This window comes from Corvus hawaiiensis, chromosome 4 (assembly GCF_020740725.1).
Source record: "Corvus hawaiiensis isolate bCorHaw1 chromosome 4, bCorHaw1.pri.cur, whole genome shotgun sequence".
NCBI lineage: Eukaryota > Metazoa > Chordata > Aves > Passeriformes > Corvidae > Corvus > Corvus hawaiiensis.
Window position 1 is genome coordinate 35,706,564 of NC_063216.1, and position 21,572 is coordinate 35,728,135.

Genomic DNA, 21,572 nt, shown 5'->3' on the forward strand with positions numbered 1-21,572 from the left:
GGCAGTGCAGGAAGCTACTGAAAAATTGTTGGCTTGACAGCAAACTGAATGGAGGGAAAAACACTTTCCCTCACATGGGAGATGCTGGGCAGAGAGAAAATTGACTGTTATTCCTTCCTTTTTATTCTGCTGTTCCTGCCTAGTACATTTGTGTTTTCTATTTAAGAACAGTTAATCCTCCCTAGCATGCTGAAAATACGTTTGGTGTTCTTGACAGACTCATTTTAATTAAACCATACAGAAAGTCGACCTCCTGACTGCTTGATCTGAGGTATCATATTCCCTGTTACCTGAGAAGAACCCACACGATTTAGACACCAAGAAATGAACATCTGGACCTAGAAATAAAATCCTGCCCTATGCCTGGATCTAGTTCTATTGAGATGAATATAAGACTTTGTAGGTTCTGGGGTTCAGTCGGGAGATCTCTATAAGCAGATCTTGGGACATGCGGTTTATTGCAAAGGGCGTGGGTATAGGGGCACTGCTTAGAGCTGCAGCTGGCAGCTCTGAGCAGGCCCAAGAGAGCAAGAGAGTAAGCAGGTAAGAGAGAGAGAGAGCGAGAGCAAAGAGAGTGAAGAAGAAGTGATGAGAATAGAATGGAATGGAATGGAATGCTGAAGTCCTGGTTACAATACAATAAATCATCTTCTGTACTGAATATCCTAATTGTCACTAACCAATCTAATACAAGATACAAATCCTATAGCATTTACATACAGCCTATAAGAGTTCTTATATTACCATAGAGTGTTACATCTTAACTTCTAAAAACTACTCTTTGGACCCCTTCTGCTGAGCTAGTAGGGTCTGCTCTGACCCTTGGACCTGCCTGCAAGCAGAGGGTATTGTTCAATCAAGAGGGAATTACCTTCAGTCGGCCATACCATTGTTTTCCAGTTGTTCAGTAACTAAGACTTGGTATCTCAAAGGTGGCCTTCATTTCGATGTTGCCTGTAGTTTTCATATTCCCAAAATCTTTTGTCAGGCAATCATATTTATAAGGCTTTCCTGTTTCATCTTCCCCAACAAGACTTACATTACAATTATCCCTTCAGATCTGGAAAGCACCTGTAAGGCTTTGGATAAGGTCTAAAATTAAAACAACTACCCCATCTTCAAATATTTTCACAAACTGGAAGAACGTTGGCTGACATATTCCAGGGGCCCAGGAGAATGAATTGTGCATTTGGAAATATATCTGTTTTGCTTGCTTTATGTACCCTCCCCGAGGGAACAGATCCTCTCTGTAGGTTCTTCTGGCTTCCTCCAGATGCTATAGAAATCCCTGAAATAGTGGATTTCTTCCCACAGCTTGTTCAGTGTCAAATCTTTCTTCCGAGAAATAATTTTACATGAAATGTTTCAGAAAAAGAATTTTTAGGTAAAATTTTTCCCTTTCCCAACTGAGCCTCCCAGACCCAACTGGTTTTTCTGCAGGATCTAACAAAATACATAAGAATTGTCAAAAGACATTTGGACAAACATTACAGGACCTCAGCAGATCTATTAATATTCATAAGTCGATATTTCTGGCAAATATCTTGGGTCTGGGAAGCCCTGTCACAACCATTTCAATTCCTTTAGAGAGAGCCAAAGAACCAGTCCCATGCCATTACCCATTGCTCAATGTAGTGTGCAGCTGGAGCTGGAGCTGAGGTCCCTTTCTGGGGATTCAGAGTGTGACAAAATTGCTGCTGGGCCCACTCTGCTAAACAGCACACATTCAGCAGGGCAAGTGCTGATCTCTGTGGATTTGCTTTGTTGGAATCAAACATGCATATGCCCATATAGAAGTGAAAGCTACAGCCTTCTGAAGTCAGTGGGAGTCCTCCCACTCTTTCCAGGAAGTTTTAGAGCTGTTTCAATAGCTTGCTAACCTGTTTTGAGAAAACATGCACGCAAACATCATAATTTCTGCCCTGGGCTTTGCAGGTGCATTCTTCTGCTCAATGTGACATTTCTTGTGTATAGCACAGATTCCTCAGGTTCCTACCCTTATATTTTTTCTAGTATTCAGCTCAAAAAAGACCTAAAATGAGATCATGTTTTTTAGCTACTTCTTTTAGACAAAAGATTAAAATAATCATCAAATCAGTTTGAGCTCCGGGAAATCTGAGGCTGTTTTTAACTCCTGACCATCAAAAACTCATCCTGAATTATATCCACACAGCCATGTTATGAGAGAGAGGCAGATGAATTAATAAAGATGTGTTCAAAAATTAGCCTTTTATTATAAAGATCAAGCAAGAGGAAATTGCCAAATAGATCTCTTATTGTATCTTCTGAGTTGTGAATTTTTAACTCATTTTGGTAGATATCTCTGGTTCTTTACAGCCACAACTATTGTCTTCAGTATTATATTTGCACAGAACTACACAACTCAATGGTTTACAGAAAGGGAGAATGGACAGAAAGTTGATGTGCAGTTCTGTGCTTTTAAGGCTTCAACTGATCACAGATGCAGCAGATAACACAGTGATTTACCTGTGTGAACCTTGTCAGCCCTGTGAAGCTTATAATTATTCAAATTAGAAAAGTTTATGGAGTTTGCAGGAAGAAAAAATTGCATGAGAGCATTTTTGTTTTCCTCATATTTACTGATAACCCAAATTTTGTCATGTCTAGATTCTTCAACATCGAAATTAAGTGGAAAATACAGTTTGGCAGCTCACTAATGGTTTTGCCATTTGCAAGAAAAGTGGCTCTAGGTAGGAAAAAAAATGGTGTTAATAGTTAATGTTCAGCATGCTCAGCAAACCAATTTGGCTTTCAAGTCTGGCATGGCTGGTTTCATATTATACTGATGGATTTTTTGCAGCTAGAACCAGTGCTATTGAACATTTAATTTTCCTGTGTTTCATAAATATATTATGCTTTTCCATTTTCTATAGTGATAAAGAATAGTATGATTATTTTCAATATTTTGAAAATTTACATCTATTTCTTATTAAATTACCAAAGGATAGTTCGTGTTTCGTTTTAACATAAAGTCCTTGGAGAAAATGCACATTGGAATGGTCATTTTCCTATATGCATTGTACTTTCAATGCCTTGGATCTCAAAATAGCAAAATGATATTAAACATTTGTATGTTTCTATTGCAATGGAAAAACTGCAAGGATTGGAGTTCTGTTTGGAACTACTGTTTGTGCACAAGGATTTAATAAACAGTAGCTAAGAAGTAAAGGACAGAGTGATCCATACAGAGAAACCAGTAGATCTTTTTTGCAGCACTCAGAATAACTTGGCTAGCTTTATTCAAGAAAGAGAGGAATTATTCCTGCAAAGTAATTCTTCTATGAGTGCTGTGGCACTTTGCTTGCAGCAAGAGACCTTGGGGTAGACAGTCTGTGGAGGATAGGGATGGGCAAAACTGCTGCTCCTGAAGAAAATCCATGCAGCTCTGCTTTAAGTGCTGCTCCTGCTTGGGAGATGCACTTCCATTTTGCTGCTCATGGGTGTTTCTTTGGTGACAAAGGTGAATCCTGAGGTATAAAGCCGGCAACCCGGGGCAACCACAGAGAAAAAAGGACAGCTGATAAACAGGGAAACCTGCTGAACCAGTACCTCAGGGAAAGTAAGAGATGCTATCATCAATGGTTCCACAGCAAAAAAAAGGTTCTGAAAGTCAGGTTTTGGCAAATAGACACAAATACTCTTAAAAGAGGTAAGTCTGTGTTCTCAGACACCTTGAATTAAAAAATTCCTTCTCTGTAGGGCTTTGAGGACATAAATACCATCAGGTAATCACTTTTATACAGGTGGGGTTTTTTTTTCAGATTCTTGGAAGGGGTGCTTTGGCAAGATCTGACAAGCTGTCTGCAAAGCCAAACACTAAAAACTAAACTTTAAAAGGAAAACATTTCAGTGAAAGACATGCAAGTTTTGACACTCAGTCAAAAAGTTGGAGAGCAGCCAGCATTTTATACCCTACCTAAGTAAAAATACAAACACAAAGTCCTGTTCAGGAATTTGACTGAGATTGCTCTGAGACCTCCTTCTAAGGCCATCAGGCCCTATATAAAATGCAGTTGTCATTTTCCTAATAGTACTGGAGTGCACTGATCCTTATAATGACTCAATCATTTACCATGGTAGAGGAAAATCTGAGTTTGGTTCTCTGTTATCCTAAAAATTTCTCCTCCTCATAGGACTAGGATATGGGGAAGAGAGATCATACCTGTTGAAACTATGAGTGTGACAGACAGCATAGCCCTGCAAGCTTATGTGTAAGGGCAAGAGTGGACAAAAGAGGTCCTGGCTTCCTGCTCCAGCTGCGTAAATTTAATCTGCAAGAATTGACTTGAGAAAACATCAGCTCTATTTAATTTTTTAATCACAGAATCACAGAATATGCCAAGTTGGAAGGGACCAACAAGGATCATCAAAGTCCAGTTTCTGGCCCTGCACAGAACCATCCCCGAGAGTCACACAATGAGCCCGAGAGCATTGTCCAAACACTTCTTCTGTCAGGCTTGGTGCAGTGAACACTTCCCTGGGAAGGCTGTTCCAGTGCCCAACCACCCTCTGGGTGAAGAAACTTCTTCTAATATCCAACCTAAACCTCCCCTGACTCAGCTTCAGGTCATTCCCTGAGGTCCTGTCACTGTCACCATAGAGAAGAGATCAGTGCCTGCCCCTCCTCTTCCCCTCATGAGGAAGTTGTGATGGCAAAGAGGTCTCCCCTCAGTCTCCTCTTCTCCAGGCTGAACAGACCAAGTGACCTCAGCTGCTCCTCAAGGCTTCCCCTCAAGGCCCTTCACCATCTTTGTTGCCCTCCTTTGGACACTCTCTAATATTTTAATGTCTGTTTTATATTGTGGCACCCAAATCTGCCCCCAGCACTCGAGGTGAGGCCACCCCAGTGCAGAGCAGAGTGGGACAATCCCCTCCCTTGCCCGGCTGGTGATGCTGTGCCCGATGCCCCCAGGATACCCCAGGTTGACCCTTCTGGCTGCCAGGGCACTGCTGACTTCAATTCACTTTAATTCCCTTAATAGGGTAGACCAGTAGATGGGGAAAAATACTGAAAGACACCAAGAGAGCTAGACTTATTTTGAAAAGTGGATTGTGAAGAACCCCATGAGGTTTGACATTGGAAGCTGATACTTCTCTTATTTGCAGGGGCTGGGATTCATATCTCTGGAGAGACCTGGCTCATGGGTGAAGCTGAGCCTTTCTGCCTCTGCTTACCTGTGAGCCTGCTAGCCCTGCTCCTGAAACAAAGATGTTAGATTTTTGTTGTTCTTGTTTTTCTTCCTCTTGCTTAATGGAGACCAGATATTAGTCTGGGCTGCTAGTTTAGATGTTCAGTTTAAACACCAAATCATTACCTGATTTCCTCTTCAGAAGAAATCAAATAATATTAAAAGCTATGCATTTTAAATAATGACTCAAGAATGGCATTCTTAATTTCAATGAGAGCCAGGGAGATTATTCAATGCATTTGAGGTGGAACAAAATATCACTTTCACAACTGATCTGAAAATCCAAGTAAGTCAAGTAAAAAAAAAAAGAATCAAATATAACAAAATTTCTTTTTTTTTTGCCTCAAGATGCTTGATAATAACATCCTGTGAGGGATACATAGAGATTTGTAATAATGATCATGGGGTCTCTTTTATGCTTATTCCATACATGAGCAGGGCCATGGAAATTAATGGATCTAACCAATAGAACTATAGGCCCACAGGATCAGGCACCTGATCAGCAGTATTTACCTCTGCTCTTTTTGGAGTGTACAAGATTTTGGAGGGAGTTGGGGGCAGAGAGGAGGCAAATACAAGAGAAAATATCATAGGACTGGGAAGGTCATCTAAATAAATCATAACTAATGAGGCATCTACTATCAAGAATAAATCATCATCACTTTTCCACTATCCAATTTCCCATTAAATTAGTTTCTAGATATGACATCAGGTCCAATCTTTTCCTATATGCATTGATGCTTTATTATTGTAAAATGTGAGCACTGGAAGAATGAAAATGGTCAATGTGTATCAGTAATCAGACTCAGTAATCACACCGCTTGAAAAGGTGCCCCTCTTGACGTGTTGCCATTCCAGCTGGCGTTTATGATGTACCAAATATAACTAAACAGTTAACTCCTACTTGTGCACTTTTGACAAGGCGGTGGATTCTTCACATAAGTAAATATTGGTTGACTTTTTTAAACTTGTATACACTATTAGTAGAAAAATAACACTATGACAAAGACTGTCAATCCAAGAATTTAATTGCAATCTAACAATTCTATCTTAATTAATATGTCTCCTTGGAGAGAGTAATTTTCCCTCAAAATACTGCTCAGATGTGCTGGATGGCATTATTTTCCTAACAATAATTTAAGAAAATTCTGTCAATATCATTGTCTTACTAGTTAATCTACTTTGCTTGTTCCCTTGTGTCCTGATTACAGGTTTATTTTTTCATTTGGAGTTATATTTCACTGAACTATAACAAAGAGTCATATAAAATGTAGTAATTAAATTTTATCAGTTGCTGGTGTTTATATAACCAATACATTAGTGGTTCCCTTTCTAGTGACAGGGTAGGTTCACTTACAAAAACAGTTCCTCCAAATTTAAACCAGGCAAAACACAGAACAGGATTTGGCCCATCATGTAGTCAGCATGTACCTTTATAGTTAAGAGTGTAATTGTTAACATGTGACAGTTGCAGCAACACTGAGGAAAGGGCATTGCTTGATTAACTGCCCTGGGACTGTCATATTAGATGGATGGTTGAGGGAGTGCTTCTTTCAGGACTCCCTGGCACTCCCTCTCTGAAATAATTGGTTTCAAAAGCCAGCCTTGGACAGCATGCAATTGTGTACACAATAGATCATCCAGGTATAAGGAAACTCAGTGGGAGTGGGACAGGCCAGGAATTGTGTTACAATTTAGTTTAGACTGGTTTCCATTGCCTCATAAACCTGCAGCTTCAGCAGTGCCTGAATTTTCCATCTCAGGGGAGGTGAATTTACGTCGTACCTTACACAAGTGGTGATAACCCTACTGAGCAAATAACTTTTGCCACTTCAGTGTAGCTGCTCACAAATGGGGCTACTAAACGTTGCCACATCCCTCGGGTCTGATTTGCAGTTGATTGTGACCTTTTAAGACCTTTTTGAATAGTCCTCCAGCCCACAGTCATCAGCCATCTGTACTTTAATCCCCAGGCACGGTTCAGCCCAGTGAACTCCCAGGGATGAAGCTGACTGCATAATTTCTTCTCTGTTTGTCTTATATCTTGTTCAGCATCTAAAAACACATCACAGCTTTAAGCTCATGAAAGCACAAGAAATTTGCCAGCTGCTGTCCCACACTTCATTTTCCCTGCACTCTCATTTTCTGCAATTTCTCCATAGCATACAAGACACAAGGAGCACACCCAACATTTTCCAGAATACTTTGCTTGACACAGCATGAGGAAACCTTGAGTACACATTGGCGCTGCACTTTCAAAACACACAAGGCAATGTTGGAAGCTTTGGTGTGGGCTAAATTCATGTCATGTGGACTGATGAGAAGTGACCTCTTGGTTGGGGCTAAACATCAGTGAAGACTAAAATTTACACAGCAATTTCTGCAATCTTGTTCTTCTAGTGTGTCTGGGGTTCCCCTTTGGCATTCCTGATTCTCATTTGCTCAGGTCTGAAGATCAGATCTACATTAGTGAGAAAGTTTACTCTGTAGTTTGCAAGAAGCATGTACTTCATTGCATTGGTAAGATGACATGAAACTATTGTATGCAGTGTGTCAGCAAATTGCCTGGGAGAAGGATAGGCTGTTCTACATGAAAAGCAATTGGTACTCTGCAGCATTAAGAACCTTAAAACATGAGCATTATTTAGTTCTTTAAACAAGTTGTTGAAAATCTTACCAAAAAGCATCCTTTATCAGGAGGAATTAAAACTTTAAATTAAATAAAAGGAGTGAAATTTATTCTGGACAGAGAGAGAGCAACTAGAAGCCAGTCATGGTCCAGAGCATCAGAAGATTGAGAAAGACATTTCAGAATAGAAGAAAATTCCTCTTTCTTATGAAGTCAACTTCTACTCATTCTCAGTGACAGATAGGAAAAGGCTGCCTTAAAATATATAATCCCAATGCGGTGTTTTCCAAGGTATCTTCCACACATAGGTGCTTATGTTGAGAGGTACCCAGCAACTTGAAGTGAGAAGCTCTGCTTTTCTTGGCTCTGGACACATTGAAGAATTTCTTGCCTGCATTGTACAAAATTCCTTCCCAAAACAGGTTGTTCCCTTGGAACTAGTGATATGGAGTCCATCAGGAGATGGAAATTCAGGACCCTTGCCAAGTTTCCTATTTGAACAATTGCTTTCACCATAAATGAAGACAAGAGTGAGTATATTACAACTTTTCATTAAAAATTTCTAAAGCTTGTATTCAGAAAAGCCAACATATTTCACTTTGGGTTGATTCAGCTTTAAGATGAATTTATCTGAGCTACTATCTTTAGGAAAATGTGCTTCAAATGCTGAATAGCTCTGTTCACTCAGGTTTCCTAGTTGGAGAATGTTTTATGTGTTCTTGGTTGGGCCATGGTTTTAGTGCAATGCACAGCCTCAGGGGAGACCATGTGCTGCATGGGCCAGGTAGTCCCATACCCCAGCCTAGTCCATATGAAGCATTCTTGGTGTCACTGTCTTGGATTAACCAGTGAAAAGCAAATGTGTGGATTAGGTTTTCAGAGCAGGTAGAAAAAATCTTTTCAGTACATATTACACATATGGGAAAAAGACTGTGTTGAGAGAGATAAAACAAAAAGAGATTATTGAAACACAAGTGCAAAGCAGCAAGTGAAGTTGCTGGAGACAACTTCTACATGTGCAGAAGACACCTAACATATCTCTGGAGTAGCCATCCCTGTTTTACATGGACTGGGCCCCAGGGGTGAGGATTTACCCTCTAGTCCCTACCTCTTTTAGCTGTTGATTTGGACTGTATGAATGAAGTTTAGTTTTGTGTAAAGCAACATTGGTGGTGCTTCAAAGCTGCAGGTTATTCAATGAGACTGGTATGTCAGTGGGAAAATAAATCAGTTTCTGTAAACCAGGAAAAATAAAGCACTCAGTGGGTCATCCTCCAAATTTAACGGAGAGATTCTGTAAGTTTGATTTGCTTGTTTTGTGGTGCTCCCGGGGGCTTTGTTTTGTTTAGAGTTTGGTATTAAGTATTCTAACTGTGACTGTAGATGGGGGCCTTTTTAATTTGCATAATTTTCTCATGGGACTACAGCTGCTAATTTGGTGATTAATTATCCATATTACACACTGTTTATTTGACCATGCCTAGATTAATTTCTCTTTCCAAGCAAATCACATTCAGATATGAATTTGCATATCTTGATTACATTTTAATGCCTTGGCTATCATTGTTTCTTCCCTGGGTACCTCATGAGATTACAGTAGAGTGCTCAAGCAGAGAATGATGGAATGTCTTAAATGACATTGTGTATCACTGGACAGACCATGCACACAACTCCATGTTAATGGAAGAAATGTTCCTTTAACTATCAGGGAGGTTATGACACCTAGACTGTAGATCCTTTGCTAGTTTTGTGGCATTATTACTTATGGTGATATGAAGAAAATAGCTCATATATGTTTACAAATTTTAAAGATACTTATGTTCATAGATTTTCATCTACATTCAAGTTTTTCCAAATTTTTTCCACCTTTATAGGAAGAATAAACATATGTAACACTTCTCCCTGATTTAACAGTAGAAGTCACAGGTATAGAATATGTATTTGGAGAACAAGGTTCAGAATGCAACATGGAAAAACCACTGAATATATTCCAAAAAAAAGCAGAAAACAAATTTGCTCCTGACACAATTTTCTGAGACAAATTTTTGCAGAAATTGCATTCTAACACAGCTGGAATCTGTGCAAACAACAGGAAAAATTATTAGCTTATTCACAAAAAGCTTTCCAAAGATCACTCTATTATCCCAAGAGACAACTAGGAAATTCTCTGTATAAGGCAAGCTGCTTATCCTGAATAACTACAGGTTATATTTGGAATTTTGTGTGTCTCTTTTATTTACTTTTACAGCATATGCACTACAGAGGCACTACAGCTAAGTATAGTCTTAAAAATAGAATAATATTTATTGTATAAAGCATAAATTTTTATACATCTTATTAAAAAGAGTGCTTTCATATGCATATTTGTCTAGTTCATCATAGCAATGATCTGTGCACAACATAAATTACTAAATGCAGTACACCACTGTTGTAAAAGTAATCAGTTCCATCATTCTTCACCAGAAAATGAAGACAAAAATACACTGAGATCTCCAAACTTGTGGTTACAAATAGGCTCACTTGGGAAGGGAGAGGAATGTTAAATAGATTAACTTATAGGAATCATTAACGCTGATTCTATTTAATCTCTTCTAAGTGCTCCTCCAACACTACTTGTATTCAGGAAAAGAAAGCTAGCAAGTAGAACTGTAACTGTTAAAACTTGATAACCCAAACATATTCCTATCTTTTGGAGGGGAATTATTTGTGTGTTTAGAGCATTTTATCACCATATGAAAGTCAATGACTCCTACCCACAGAAGATTTCAAGAAGTATGTCAAAATATTGGGAGCCTGACCCTAAAAACACATCTCTGTTAAAATCAATTTGATTATTCATATGAGTGAAGTTTTTCACATGTGTTAGTATTTGCTGTAGCAGACCCTTGACCTTTGGCTTTACGGGAAGACAACACAGTTGTCATGATTTCACAACATAAATAGACACTATTAAAAGACCCAAAGTAACAACATAGGCTTACTGGGATTAAAAACAAAGCATCATAAATGTTTATGGGTATCGCAAATAAAGGGCAAATTCAAGTTCATGTGAGCTGTGCACATTTTTTGTTTGAAGTCCAAGTTCATGAGCTGAAGCTCTCCTCAAGAAATGCCTGCCAGCACTTGTACACATATTCCTGTATCAGTTTGATCCTCCTTTTAAAAACAAAACTGTTTTGTTGCACAATGAAGATGAAAAACAAATTAAACCAGAATTAATACTCCCTAGGGAATGAAAACCAGCTTTGGAAATCACATACAAACTTTTAATCATTATATATTAGATTGCAAGACTTTCAAAAGCCAAAGTAACATTTAAAAAAATAAGTGGGTGGGAGACTACATCATGAAGCCCCCAAACACAATAAACAAAGCTGCTGGCAAACTTGATGCCTTTCTCTTTCCAAAACAGTGTTCTTTGTGTTATTGTCCTCAGTGAGGCATGAAGGGTTTGGATGAAATTCTTGCCACATTGAAACAAATGTTAAAAACTATTGATTTGCAGCCAAAATGTCATCCTCTGTATTAAATGAACAGAACGAAGGGGGAAGAAAACTGTGACCAAACAGGCCCATAGCACAGAAAGCAGAGCCTGCTGTGGGCTGCAGCCACTGGCTGGGGATGCTCTACTGGCCCCCAGGCTTGACCCTGCTGAACAGTGGGTCACTCTGGTCCCTGCTGCTGCTGGCATGGCCCAGAGCCTTGCACAACCATGGCAGATGCTCCAACCCTTCCCTGCATCAGTGCTCCAACCAGCAGCAGCTTGTCTTGGCAAGTGTGCTTTGCCAGCTTAGGAGGAGGAAACAGGGAGGAGGAACCTAATGAGGGCTTTACTGAACTTGGAAGCACTTGGGAAATTGTGCTAGAGAAGGCTTTGGATCTTTTCAGTTGACAGTCATCCTCAAGCTCCCACATGTACTTGGGCTGGTCCTGGCCACGGGGTGCACAATGTGAGTGATGCAGTAATGTTCTATGCTGCTATCAAACCTATTCCCCCTAGCTGAGAAGAGGCTTCCCCGAAGAATCTTGCTCACATTCTTTCCCTTCCTGTCACACTAGTTTAAAAACAAATGGTCTGAGAGACTCAGATAAGTGTTTTTCTGTCTGACTTCAAGACAGGAGATGAGTTTTACTCCCCTTCCACGCATAACTCTCCAGATCACCTGGCATCCTTAATTTGACCAAGCTATTCTTATGTGACAAAACTAGGAGGGAGTTCAGTAAGAAGTCAATGAAGAAAATGGTCCATTGTTAAAGGGAAAAGTTGAAGAGGAAAAAAATTTCCAACAATAACAAATCACTTTACCAAACAATTCAAATGGTTTTTTGAGTGAGATATCCTGCATGGAGCCAGTGAATATTGCTCTTTCTGGTGTTATAAATTGTGTGTGTATTTATTACTTGGATGCATTCCTTAGCATTATATTTCTTCTGATAACAAAACTGGAAAATTATAGAAATTACTGCACATGGAAGAAATTAGGAATGTTTTTCCAAATGCCCTGGAACTTTTCATTAGTTCTCATGGACTTGGAAGTACTCCTGGTTGGAAGTACTCCTACTGTATTTTTAAGACATGCAGTAAGTGTACCTGGCTCTAGTACAGGTACAAGGGTGCTAAATTTGAGTCTAACTACTGCAATTTACAAATCAGCATGATGATAAGTGTTAAATCAGCATGATAAGTAAGCATTACAAATCAAAGGCACTTCAATGAAATTCTGTCAAAATCATATTATGCTATTTGTGGTGTTTTTTCTCTTTATATTTTGTATATTCTTAGAAAAAAATTCTCTATACAGCTGTTCTGATTATACTCACATACAATACAGCAAATCTTGTATTTCTCTCAGCCCACTTCCAGAGGAATTTTGATAAACATCTTTAAAGTCTCCAGATTTATGTAAATGTTAATGTTTGTTGTATGAGAAAGACCACTTTTGGGTGGTAGCTTCTATCAATTGCAGCTGTCCACAACTTCTTTGTATGTTGTGGGTTCTTTCACTTTTTAATGCAATGGCTCTATGTCTAATAACGTGTGCCTTTGAACTAGCACATACCCTTATAACCCTTGTAAGCAGTTGCCTCTTGTGTATTAACTCAGATATATTTCAGCAATTTTGTCATGGCAAGAGGCTCTGCTAAGGAATGGGAAATGTATAAAAACACGTGGATGCCATCCTGTGTTAGAGTTCAGCTTGTTGGAGTCAACCGACATTTGATATGAATTAATCTTTTGAACATTTATTCACAAATGGCAAATCACAGAATCCCAGAAAGGGTCAGGTTGGAAGGGGCCACACTGAGTCATCTGGTCCAACATCCCTCAAGCAGGGTCATCCTAGGGCATATGGCACAAGATTGTTCTTATATAGCTCCCGTGAGGGAGAATTCACAACCTCTCTGGACAATCTGTTCCCGGTGCTCAGTCACCTGCACAGTAAAGAAGTTTTTCCTCATGTTCAGGTGGAACTTCCTGTGCATCAGTTTCTGCCCATTGCCTCTTGTCATGTGGTTGGGCACCACCAAGAAGAGCCTTGAAACATCTTCTTGACACTCTCCCTTCAATACTGATAAACATGATGAGGTCCCCTCTCAGTTGTCTCTTCTCGAGGCTGAACAGGCCCAGCTTCCTCAGTCTTACCTCATGAGAGAGAAACTCCAGTCCCTCTGCAGGACCCTCTCCAGGAGCTCCATGTCTCTCTCTTGTCCTGAGGAGTCTGGAACTGGACACAGCACTCCAGCTGCCTCACCAGGGCTGAGCAGAGGGGCAGGATCACCTCCCTTGACCTGCTGGCAATGCTCTTCCTAATGAACCCCAGGATCTCATTGGCCTTCTTGGCCACAAGGGTGCTGGTGGCTCATGGACAGCTTGTTGTCCGCCAGGACTCCCAGGTCTTTTCATTTCTGAGTCATATTCCCAACAATAGGAAAATACAACCTATTTTAATTACATTGGCATATATTCATTGGATTAAAATACGAAGAGTTATTTTATACTAGCAAAACTAATTTTTTTAATGTTTAATATTTATGACTTGCATTGCTAAAAATCAAGTTTGTCAAGAATATATTTACAGGATATTTTTATAGGAAATTTACAAAAGAAAACAAAGATGGTTGGATGGTATAAGTAAATAAATATAGATTCTAATGAATAACAGCAACAAAGTTGTTTTATGTCTGTACTTGGGACAATGCTGCTATTAAAAACAAGAGTCTGGGAGATTTATGGAGAACAGCCCTTCAAAAAAAATGTCAAGGGAGCCAAAATTGAGTGCATACGTTGTTCATCACAGTAGATTAAAAGGAATGTCTGCCTAAGAGTTAATAAATACCTGTAGGATTATTCAGCATGCTCCTTCATCTCTCTCTTAATCAGGATGAAATTAAATCTTCTGCTAATCAATGTAAGACCCCACTGGATCCTGAGATGAGCAGTGGATGTGACCTGACCAGCCTTACTAGGGAAGAAATTTTCCTCGGACTTTGCAACCAAACTCCTGTTGAACAAACCAGGGTCAGAGTTGCACATGATGCAGTCTCCTCTGCCTTCCTTTGCTCCTTCTGATTGAGGTGATGTTGACCAGCACTGTGACCTCATCACTGATGATGGCAGCTATGAGGTGTGTGTGTACCAAGCTTTTCTTCCTCACATCTTTCACACTCTTGTTTCTGCTTTACTAAGTTGCTTACCTGCAGAGTAGTGCTGTACACTGAGATACAAAACTGTATACATGTGTTAATTTAGAAACTTACCTTTAAATTTACCTTTCCTTGAAAGCCAGCTCTTGGATAATCTGCCATGGTCCGTCAGCCCAATGGGCTTCCCCATGCAGGAGGAGAGCTCTTGGTCAAGCAAGGAAGCCTGGGTTGCATGGGATGAGAGCCTTTCCCTCCCCCCTGCCATTGCTGCTGGCTGCTGTAGAGTTCCCATGGGGATGAAAACCCATCAGCCTGGGCAAAGCACTGGCTGGCACTTCAGGAGAGGCCAAGCTGTTCCCTTCAGAGTGCAATCTGGATGCCTTAGGCAAGGCTTTTCTGGCACCCACCTGGCTGTGGAGGACATCAGCTGGGGCCAACCACCCAAAAGACTCAGACTGCACGGGACAGCCCTGACACAATAGGTCTTGGGATTTACTGCAGTGAAGACGTGGAGGCTTTTTAATTCCCTAGCTCCCCCTTCCACCAAACCTGATAGTCTGGAGACAGCTTGAGAGCTTCAGCAAGTGGGTGATGAACTGCTGCTAATTGCTCTATACCTTTTAAATCCACACTTGCCTGACCCCAGGTAAACTCCCTGTGTTTTCCTTCCACAGTCCTGCTTTGGAAACACTGAAGGTGGAGGAGCAGTGTGTGAAGGTTTTTAAAAGCCTGCTGATAACCTGTGGGCCACAGCCATGAAAACATGGTGCCCCTCACTGTTATAGGAATTCCCCTATTAATTTTGTCAAAAGTTTCATACATGTGTCAAAAGCTAGTGACATATTTCTCCTGAAATGTTGCTCCACCAAATTAGTAAATGTTGCTGCATAAGCATTCTGATCCTGATTCAGCAAGTAACCAGCTACCTCAAGGTCTTCTAAATCAAGAACTTTGTGTTGATGGAAGAGCATTGTAAATGCCTGAGTTAATTTTAACCTACTGTACACATCTGCATTTCTTTCATACTTTCTCAAGCTTAGAATACATTAACTTTTATCTTCTTAAGGCAGAGAAATAAGTGTTCATATGTAGTGATAGTCCAGCCTGACACAGCCTGAATGACCCTCATGTTTTGTAAATTACATATAATCAGTGAAACTGGCTCTGATGTAAGAGATCCTTCGTTGAAAGATGGCCAAATATTGGCCTTGGGCATACAGAGTAGCAGTGCAAGGGAAATGGAGTACTAGAATTTGGGAACAAACAAACAACTTACACCATAACAGAAGAGGTCAACAGAAGTTAACAAGAGACAGAAAATTATTTTGATTTAAATATGGAAATTGAATTATTGTATGAACCATGATGGAAGAGAAAACTGTTTTAGATGAGTAAATAATCTTTCTGTCACATTCTCTGAAGTATAGAAATACTGAATAACGTAGCTGGTATGTTGTTCCTATAAGTTTCTCTAGAACAATGCTGTACTTCCAAACAGGGACAGCCTGACCTCTTTAACGGAAGAGATCACTGTACTAGCACAGAGAGTAAATCACTTCCTTGGCAAGCTAGGCATGGTTTTCATTAAATCTGCCTCTTAACCCAAATTCTCCAAAGTTACAGGGGTTTAAATGCTTAGTGCATTAGAATCATGTTTTGGTCAGAGGATTCAGAGCTGCCTTTGGTGCTTCCTTAAGCTGCCTCAGCAAAGTGTGTGGTAGGCATGAGAGTGTGGGTTATGTTGTTCACTATGTTCTCTTTAATGCAGTGAGTGCCAGAAGTTAGGCTGGTCAAAACCAGAATTGGTTTTTGTGTTTGTCTTTTTTTCTTTTTAAAATATAATTTCAAATTAATTGCTAACTTTCATGTTTTATTTTTTTTAACCCTTTCCACTCCCTATTTGAAATTTTAATTTAATTGGAATATGAAACAATATGAAGAAAATTCTCTTCAAAATGGTCTTTGGAAACATTTGTTTCCATGGAACAATAAATAGGAACCACCTTTCTACCTTTCTAATAATTAACATTCCTTGCTGGGTGAATCAAGGTGTGTAAAATGCATTTGTTGGTGTCAAGGCAGCCCCCTCCAATCCCATAAGTAATGTTCCAGGGGAAATTTACCTGTCTGTCCTTGAATAATAGGCTGTCATATTAGCTAACATATTCAGGTGTCAAGAATCTGGATTGTTTAGATAATATTAAATCAAACAACTTGGGGACAAACCCAAAACACACTGATTAACAAAATAATATATTCAAATAAAAAATCAATTTATAACAGTCACACATGAAGTCTGATAAACAGAAGGGCTGATGTTATTTCCCTGCAAAGTACCTGGAGCCTAATCTTATTTTAAACTACAGATACGTCTCACAGTATCCTGCTATGTCATATAAATTGGATTTTCTGATCCTTTTTGCACACGGTCATGGAAGGAGTGTAGGGAGAAGAGTAACAGGTGGCAGGGCACTGTTGTGAGACAACCTTGTTTAGACAACCTTAGTATTCAATTTAGAAGCTCCCAGAATAGAAAAGGTGGAGCCAGTATTTAATTACTGTGATGAAATAATGTATTTCATCAGCTGTAAACAAAATTAATCACATTTCTTATGATGAAATATGATGCAAATAGTTACTTTTGATTTTGAGAATGTCAGAAAATTAGAGTCCTGTTGCATTATGATTAATTGATTCAGAATGGTTCTTGCTGAGTAATTTTAAGCTTAATGAGAGTCCCTTCATTCAATTTGTTATCCATTCTCTTTTCACAGAAACCATAATGGTCTCAGGTGAAAATTTAAACTGTGTTTCATAAAATATAGATCTTCTGAAAAATAAGTTATATTTCCAAGATTTATGAACACCCTTTAGAACAATGCTGTTTCAAAGAATTGAGATTGATTTATGTGTTTCAAAAAAGAAAAAGCTGTTCCAGTGAATTTGTACTTTTGCCTACCTGCAAGAACCAGAAGTGTAATCAGAGTGGTCTAATAAGAACTGGTACAAGACATGGTATACAGGCAATACCTCTGTAAGTCTGTATGCCAGCCTGAAATATATCACATAGATGCACAGCACCCATCCTGTGCCCTGTTTCTGGCAGTTATCAGTAAACTATCATTAGCTAGTGATTAATTAAGGGAGGTACACCTGAAGTTGTTAGGACCAGTGGGCACTGGCAGGAACCGTGTTTACTTTTTTGCGTATTTCATCCTGTCAAACTGCGTTAGGATATAAGTTGTCATAGTATCTTATCCTTTATGACAGTTGACAGGATCACACTGTGACACAATGCACATGGAACAGTGACACACAATATACCAAAATATGATGGCAAAGATGGGCTTTGGGAAAATTAAATCAAACATGTCTCTTGAAAAATGTACATGGAAACACACTGTGACCAGTAATTTGCATGAAACAGAAATACATCATCTTCCTCATGTTACATGAGCATGTGAATGCCACCAGGACCAGGATTGCACCTGAATCTCCTGTTACAGTCAGTGTGAGTGGAGGAGACAGAGGAAATGCCAGCACGATGCCAGTTGCACAGAGGCAACAGACTGTAGGTCTGTGGAGGTCCATCTCTATAGCACACAAAGAATATATAGTGTACTTCAAATATGCTGAATGAATATTTGCTTTCCACAGAACTGAGAGCAGATGGAAATGGCAGAACTCAGTTTCTTGGCACTGTACTTAAGCCATGACTTTGGAGCTACAGACGTATACAGCTGCTCTGGAAGTCAGGCAACTCCACTCAATAGCTCCCAGGTTACTCAAAGGGATACTGTCCTGCTCTTGCAAGCTCACAATTGTGTCTTGCCTCTCATGACTGGGCAGGAAACAGGAAGAGACGTAATTCTCACAAATTTTCGCAAGGGATGCAAATACTCCTAACCCTAAGCTGCTCAGTTATCATGTAATGCCCTTTGCCTTGTACATAATTTGATATTGCTAGTATTTGAAAACTGATGTAATGTGCAAGATCTACTTTACCTTGTTACCAAGGCGTGCAGTGATCTAACTGGTCTGTGTCTGTTCCTGGTCCACCCCAGGTGTCCCTGCAGAGTACTTTCTTAGGCATCCATCTGCACTCCCTCTTGTCAAATTCCATTTCACACAAGGAAAACTGTTTGATGTGCATAAATTTTCATTGTGATACATGTGATTACTATTGTTTACAGCTGATGAAATTCAAAGTTTTATTCACAGTAATTAGATATGAGCTCGGTCCTTTTCCGGGAGCCATTAAGCTGAATCCTAAAGCTGTTTAAAAGAGGTCGTCTCATAGCAGTGCCTGCATCAGCATCTAACAGAATTTAACACAGTTGAGGCTGAGCTTTCCAGAAGTGGATTAACTTCATGCTTTCACCATCTGTACATGTGGATGTGTTACTCCTCTCAGACCTGCTGAGCTGAAACCTTTTGCTACAAGAAGGAAGGACTTGTTTACCCTGCCCTTGCTCGTTTCTCCAGCCTGAGTGTGAAGAGATGCAAGCCCATTCCCTGAGCTTTGACTTTCTGGGGACAGCAGAAGCAATATGATCCCCTTTTCCTCTCCTGTCAGACACCACACTCTGCTAAACTGTGCCTACAATGTGCTTACCCTAGCTGAGAAATCCTCCTCCAGGAGATCAATTTTTGCAGATGGAATCATCCTGTGGCAGATGGAAATGATATGTTCAAAACAGCATCCCACACCCATTGGTAAATGATGCTCTTACATGTGTGAATTCATTATCTCTGTAGGGGCAATACAGAATTGAGTCATGACATAACCCAAGGTTATCTTTAAGGATGAGATGAAACTGCCAGGCATAATGCCTTGATTGATGAAGATAGAGCGTTGACAAATGAATATATGATCTGCTCAAATTAAAAGGAAATTCAATTCACAGGCTGAAACAGCATTTAGATACCATTAAGTATGAGATAGAAACTGACAAGTCAGTAAATTCTTCAGTGAGAAGAGTGTCCTATCTGTGACTTTTCCGGCTTTTTAAAGTTTATCCTGCAGGTGTAATTATTTACCTACAGTTATCATGTGTGTTGTCATTTTCTCCTTTGTGACACAGTGTTTTAAAAAACGTCTTTTTTAGCATACACTCTACAAAAACATTCCTTCCCACAAATACAACACATTGCATTTAACATACTCCTGAATCATACAACATATATACCTGTGGATGTTTCCTCTATGTATTATTAATGTTTTGGTATGAACTGATCACACAAAACAAGAAAAAATAAGGAAGGCCTTTTGCAGAAGATAACCCTGCATAATATTTTAGTAACCAAGTATGCTTATTTTGTTAGTCTCTTTGTATATACATAGATCACACAATCACCCTACCAGTCTACTCACAGAAACTGTGTTTTGGTTTCAGAGAACCCATTATCACTGAATCACAGAATCATAGAATCATAAAATGGCCTGGGTCAGAAGGGAGCCTAAAAATCAACTACTTCCAACCCTCCTGCTGTGGGCAGGGACACTTTTCTCTCCCAGAGCCTCATCCAACCTGGCCTTGGACAATTCCAGAGATGTGGCATCCATAACTTCTCTGGTCAACCTATTCCAATGCCCCACTTGACCTTTGTTGCCCATGGACACTGCTTTAGTGTATTGACTTGGTCCCTTTCTCTGTTTTTTAAAAATACTTGCTGTCATGCAATAACATTACCATACTCAAGGGCAAGGACAAGACTCTGGGCTTGTCTCTACATCCAATTCTGAGACTCCTGTTGGACAGAAGAGTAGAATTCCCAGCAATATAAAACCATTTCACACCAGAATTCCAGTAACTGAACTTTCAGAATGCATTGGGATGTGACTTTATATTAGTTATTGCATTTTTACTGTGAAAAATTGCATCTCATTCTTCCCTATTTTTATCTCTTGGACTTCTGTTGAATGTAAACTGAATTTGACACCCAGTTGCCTCTAAATAAGATCACAGATATTCCATTTTAGGCCTTGGAAACTTCATAGGTCAAGGAAGAAGGTCCTCACCCAAGTCAAGTTATTCCTGGGCATGTTAAATAAAGCCTGAACATTCATAGAAGACAGTGCTGGAACAAATATCTGACATCTCTGAATACATATTTGCCAGTGATGAAGAAGCTGAAGTAGAAGATTTGGGGGGTTTTTTGGTATCTGTCTGGACATTTGTTTCCCTATCTGTTTCAATTCAAAATTTCCTAGCTCCCAAAGAAACAAGTCCTTGAATATATATATTTCTCCAAATTATTCTATGCTGATTAAATGGACTTTATGATTGAAAAATGTAGCTATTGTATAACAATTACTATTATCAATACTATTATTATTACTACTTTTTTTTACATCCTTATAAAAGTGTCTAGGGATTTAATTTTGGCAAAGAAGTGGATGTCTCTAAGTGTGTATGTACATTATGCTAACAACCTTTCTGTCTGCTCTTACTCAGTTTAGAAGCATTTTTACTTTCAAGAGACAACTCTGTCATGAATAATAATATCAGTAATAATAAAACTTAAAATCTTTTTGTTAACTCCACTGTATAAGTCAGCACACTCAAATTACAACTGGAGTACAAGACACTTGGGGCTGACCTTATTCTTGATAGAGTTAGGGTCCTCTTAGAGTTAAAGGACATTCAAATTCATTCCCTTAAGGATTTAGATACACCCTTGAAAAAGATTCCAAAACAATATTGACCTACACAGTACTTTATTCTGAGGGACTTATTCTGAATCTGCTTTTTGTGTTGCTTCATGTAAAAAATGTGTTAATGCACTGAAATTGCTGCATAGCTGCAGGAAAAAAGCACTTAAACCTAAAGGTGACATTGAGAAGCTAAACAAAAAGAAAGGGGATTTGAAGTGACAGGCAAAGGTAGAATAGCAAATATCTTGTTCAGAACCTGTTATTTTATGTATGGCCATTAGTTTCACAAGTGATGATTCAGTGGGAAGACTTTAATCAAGACTGGAACCCTTGAACACCAAGTGCCACAAAGCATGGACATGAAACACAGCTCCCACCTTAAACAACATCCCATACAGCTAACAAGTAAAAGTAGAGTGGAAGGAAGAAA

At 39.3% G+C, this 21,572-nt stretch overlaps 1 long non-coding RNA gene across 1 annotated transcript in view; it reads left to right on the top strand.

Annotated features, from left to right (window-relative positions):
- The window catches only part of LOC125324572, a 154,950-nt gene extending 133,924 nt beyond the window's left edge, over window positions 1-21,026 (top strand). The window contains exons 8-10 of the long non-coding RNA XR_007203039.1: window positions 8,262-8,369; window positions 14,222-14,465; window positions 17,912-21,026. This is a non-coding gene — a long non-coding RNA (uncharacterized LOC125324572). The remainder of the gene's footprint in view (window positions 1-8,261; window positions 8,370-14,221; window positions 14,466-17,911) is intronic.
- Window positions 21,027-21,572: the final 546 nt, after the last annotated feature.